Source organism: Lactuca serriola, chromosome 5 (assembly GCF_051521515.1).
Source record: "Lactuca serriola cultivar US96UC23 chromosome 5, Lser_US96UC23_V15, whole genome shotgun sequence".
In the NCBI taxonomy this organism is placed as follows: domain Eukaryota; kingdom Viridiplantae; phylum Streptophyta; class Magnoliopsida; order Asterales; family Asteraceae; genus Lactuca; species Lactuca serriola.
Window position 1 is genome coordinate 207,849,225 of NC_136412.1, and position 5,756 is coordinate 207,854,980.

A 5,756-nucleotide genomic window follows, 5' to 3' on the forward strand; every position below is an offset into this window, starting at 1 on the left:
GATCAAACTCTGTTGGGGACGAATCGGCAAGATGTGTCAAGTAGCATGAACTGATGATGAATCCACCATTGTTGTGAAGAGGTTTGAAGAGATGATGAATAGTAGAATACTTGAAGGTGTTCTTGCTCTCTGAAATTTGGGTGCAGTAAAGAGGTAAACAATGGTTGAAGATACCTTTTATACTGTGGGTTGAGGAGAGAGAAGAATTGTTCCCAAATCTTCGAGGGAAATACGAAGGGATTTCCGGAAGTGATTGATGCGTGACAATTGGTATCACCGATGATTACACATAAGAGAGAATGTCAGTCCCGATTCACATGCCTTCCCATCAGGCGCCGTTTTTAAATGAAACAGTTCCAATTCGCACGCCTGGCCTTCTAGCGCCGTTTGAAATCAAATCGATTGGACTCCCGCCTGATTCAACACCTTATCGTTTTAGAGTAATCGTTATATTAAAGCAAAATTAACCACGTGGATTAATTTGAACCACAACCCTTTTATAACTTCACATCCCATTAGAAAATATGCCTTGTAACTGATGAAACCAGAATGTTGGAAAATCAAAAAGATTTTTGTGCTTAGTGTGTAAAAGAAAAAGAAATAAAGCAACACATATGAGGGATTTTGTGATGTCAATAAAGACATGAAACAATGGATCCCAGGCACGAATCTCTTCCTTCAAAGTCAAGAGAGACTTTAAAGTGTTTATATGGTTTCCCGTTGAATAACGATCAGACACTTATTGAGAAGTGTTGAAAGGCTTCTTTTAATTAGGCTTATTTGGGTGGCATTCTCTTCAATTCAGAATTCCTGATCTTGATATAAGACAGAAATCGCACGAAGTACTTGTTAGACCAATGTAGTCTGTTGAACAAGTAGGTTTGAAATAATTTAAGTGGCAAAGTAAGATAGTGTATGTAAAATCTCAGGAAAAATTAAAACTGGATTCCAAGGGAAGAAATGTTATTGGATTTAACAATTTCATAGGAATCACACATAAGGAAATTAGAGATTTCATATTGCATACCCATGGATAAGTCTGTCAATTCATTAGTGAAAGCTAGAGCAAATTTATTGGTCACCGTCAATGCATAGTAGGTATTGAATTGTGGGTTTCAGTTAGCACGTAGTGGCACGAAGCTAAGATCATAAACACAGAAATTGTGTAACCATAAACCTCAGTGGTAATTTCTGAGAGTCTCAAGGTTACGTTTGTGAAGCGAATGAGATGGAGAAAAGTAGTGTAGATGGTGTAAAGAAACCAAAGTACCTCTGCTGTTAAAATAAGGACCAAGCAGAAAACTCTTATCTCATGTGAGAAGAGAGTTAGGTAGCTCATGATTAGAATAAATATGAAAGCCTAATTGGGAAGACAAGGTTTGTTTGTACCAAGTCAGTAAGACTATTATTCAGAATCAGGTGAGGCTTTGGACACATACAGCAGCATGCTTCTAGGGACACTTAACTAGTGAAATGATTTCCCCTCAAATAGACACACAAAAAGAGAAGACACAAAACAAAATAATAGAAAAATAATAAAAAATATTTTTGGAGTTTTTGAATTAAAGAAAAAATAAAAAAATAAAAAAATGAGATACAGGAAAGAAAAAAAATGGGACAGAAAAAAATTTGGAACCGAACCCGAGTGTTCGGTCTATTTCGGTAAAAAAAAAATTTGGAACCGAACCCGAGCGTTCGGTCTATTTCGGGGGAAAAAAATTTTGGACCCGAACCCGAGCGTTCGGTCTATTTCGGTTGCTAAGAAAATAAGTTTGAAAAAGAAAAGAACTTTGAAAATAAGAGAGATGAATTTTAGAAAAGGATACAAAATGTTTACAACCAAAGAAACCACCTTTGAGAGATAAGTGAACATCAGATAATAGGACCGAACCCAAGCGTTCGGTTCATTTCGGTATACCAGAACAAGACCCGAACCCGAGCGTTCGGTTCATTTCGGCACACATGAGACCCAAACCCGAACGTTCGGTCTATTTCGCTTCCAACTTTTAATTTTGAGAAGTAGTCTTTGGTACTGACTCCGATTCCATCATTCCTAGCCCTTGTAGAATTTTGTTGAAAGATGCTTCAGGAAGAGCTTTGGTGAAGATGTCAGCCAGTTGATTAGTGGTTCGAACAAAGTGAATTTCGACGTTCCCATCTTCCACATGATCCTTAATAAAGTGATACCTCAGTGCTATATGCTTGGTCTTGGAGTTGCACTGGGTTATGACAGATCCTAACTGCACTTTCTGAATCGCAATATAGTGGGATCTTTTTCATATTGAGTCCATAGTCCCGGAGCTGGCTTTGGATCCAAATCACTTGAGATGTACAGGAGGCAGCTGCAATGTACTCTGCTTCGGCTGTAGATAGAGACACACATGTCTGTTTCTTTGATTGCCAGCTAACTAACTTCCCGTCAAGGAATTGACAGCCTCTAGTGGTGCTTTTCCTGTCTAAACCACAACCTCCAAGGTCTGCATCTGAGTAGGCTTGAAGGAAGAAACCTGAGTTTGATGGATACCATAAACCGAGAGAGGTGGTTCGTTTCAGATATCGGAGTATGTTTTTCACTGCAAGCATATGGGTTTCACGAGGATTCGCCTGAAATCTAGCACAATAACACATAGAAATCATTATATCAGACCTGCTAGCAGTGAGGTACATTAATGAACCTATCATCTGGCGATATGACGTAATGTCGACTGTCGGTTTTTCCAAGGATGGTGTGAGCTTGGTGCCGAACGCCATTGGAACTTTAACCTTTGAATCTCCCATCATGCCAAATTTAGCAAGAAGAGTCTTGGTGTAAGCTTCCTGGTTGATAAAGATGCCTTCGGGTCCCTGTCTAATATTTAAACCAAGGAAAAAGTTAATCGGACCCATTGAGCTCATTTCAAATTTAGTCTCCATCAGCTTTCTGAATTCAGCTGTTAAGCTAGGATTCGTTGAGCCAAAGATGATATCATCGACATAGATTTGAACAATCATAAGGTGGTTACCTTCCTTCTTACGAAAGAAGGTTGGGTCAACCGAACCTTGTTTGAATTTTGACATCTTTAAAAACTTGGTTAGCGTTTCATACCATGCCCTAGGTACTTGTTTCAGACTGTAAACCGCTTTGTCCAGAATATAGCAGTGATTGGGGTACTTTTCATTAACAAAACCCGGAGGTTGCTCCACGTATACCGTTTCTTCAAGTTCTCCATTCATAAATGTGCACTTTACGTCCATTTGGTAGACCTCGAAGTTCTTGTGTGCAGCGTAGGCAAGAAATATTCGAACGGATTCCAGCCTAGCTACCAGAGCAAAAGTTTCCTCGTAATCGATTCCTTCTTCCTGGCAGTATCCTTTCACCACGATACGAGCTTTGTTTTGAATCACATTTCCTTCCTTGTCCATTTTATTTATGAATACCCATTTAATACCAACAACTGAGGCATCTTTAGGAGTTGGAATGAGGCGCCACACCTTATTTCTTTCGAACTCGTTAAGTTCATCTTGCATAGCTTGAACCCAGTCAGAATGATCAAGAGCAATATTAATTGTCTTCGGTTCAACTTTTGATACGAAAGAGTTATACATGCAGAACTCTACTTTGGCGAGTAAAGATGTTTGCTTTGCCTTCAGTTGAGATCGGGTCAGGACCTTTTCAGAGACGTTACCCACTACCTGGGATACATGATGATCTCTGGTCCATTTAACAAGAGGAGGGTAATTTGGATCATAGGATGGATACAATTCAACATTCACCATTTCTTCTAATTCAGATTGGCTATCATCATCGTAAAACATATCAGAATTCTCCCCCTCGACTGATGAGCTTTCAGGTGTAGCTGGACTTTCCGGTGCTACAGGACTTTCGGGTGCTCTTGAGCTTTCGGGTGGTGTTGAGCTTTCGGGTGCTACAGTACCTTCGGGTGCAGTAGAGCTTTCGGGTGCTACAGTACCTTCGGGTGTAGTAGAGCTTTTGGGTGCAACTGGAATAGAGTTCTCCCCCTCAACTTGTGAGCTCGGCTGTTTTGAAGCAGATGGATTCTCCCCCTCAACTGAAGCGCCTTGCTGAAGAGGTTTGTTTGGAACTTGTTCTCCTTCACCCATTCGTTTGGCGGCATCTTCGACGATTTGCTTCAGATGGTCGATTTTTTTGTCTGCTGCCTTGGATTCCGAGAGGGTAGCTTTCTCAGGTTCATCGAATAATTCTACAAACTGTTCAAACAAATTAGCAATTGAGGCTGTGACTTGACCTGTTTGAGAGAAAATCTCCCCAACTGTTTCTTCCGTGGCCTTTAGCTTCTTGACGTAGCTGTCATCGAATGTCACATAATACATTTCTTCAAACTTTCTGGAACGCTTATTTAAAACTCGGTATGCTTTTGAAGTAAGTGAGTATCCTAGAAAAATTCCTTCATCAGCTTTAACGTCGAACTTTTTACGATGTTCTTTGGAGTTGAAGATGAAGCATCGTGAGCCAAATACATGGATGAATTTTACTTTCGGCTTCCTGTTGTTGATGATCTCATAAGGAGTAAGAGAGAAACGCTTGTTGAGATAAGACCTGTTCTGCGTAAAACATGCTGCAGCAATAGCATCAGCCCAGAAATATAAAGGTAGATAAGCGAAACTGAGCATGGTTCGAGCCGCCTCACACAAGGATCGGTTTCGTCTTTCGACAATTCCATTCTGTTGAGGCGTGTAGAGGGCTGAGAAGTTTTGACTGGTTCCTTTTTCTACCAAAAAGTCTTCAAATTCTTTGTTCTTGAACTCCAGTCCATTGTCGCTCCTGATGTTGCGAACGACTTTTCTCAGTTGCACTTCAACCTGCTTAATAAACATCTTTAGCTTATTAGTAGCCTCAGATTTGTACTTCAGAAAGAACACCCATGTAAACCGTGAAAAGTCATCAACAATAACAAGAATATACTTGCTACCGCCAATACTTTCGATTGATGATGGCCCACACAAGTCAATGTGAAGTAATTCAAGTGGTTCAACAACTTTAGTGTTTATAATGGATGGGTGACTTTGACGACTCTGCTTCCCCATTTCACACGCAACACACAAATGTTCTCGATCAAACTTGAGTAATGGGAGACCCCTGACATGACCTCCTGTGACAAGCTTGTTGATGTCCTTGAAGTTGAGATGTGAGAGCCTTCGGTGCCACAACCAGCTTTCGTCAGAATGAGCTTTGGATAACAGACAGATAGCTGGATTTCCTTTGATTGGTTTGAGATTGAGAGGAAACATTTCGCCTTTACGTTCTGATTTGAGAATCACCCTATTTGATTTCTTTTCGATGATTTCTGAGCCTTCATCATCAAATGAAACCTTGAGACCGGTATCTCCTACCAGTTGAGATACACTGATGAGGTTATGCTGTAGCCCTTCAACATATGTTACCTTTCTAATTGTGAAGTCTCCATTGGTTATCATCCCATAACCCTTTATCGTTCCATAAGAGTTGTTACCGAACTTGACATTTCCACCATTTGGAAGAGATCAAAATTCCCTTAGCTCTTCCTTCCTTCCTGTCATGTGACGTGAGCAGCCACTGTCAATGTACCATTCTTCGTCGAACTGCTCGTCACTGATAACCTGCAAAAATTAAGCAGATTTAGGAACCCAAAGTTTCTTGGGTCCACGTGAGCCTTTTACAGGAACAGGAATAGTAAGAGAAACATCAACAAGATATGTTCTTTTTATTAATGTTGTTTCATCTTTCTTCTTAATAGTGAATACTTTGATTTTGTTAG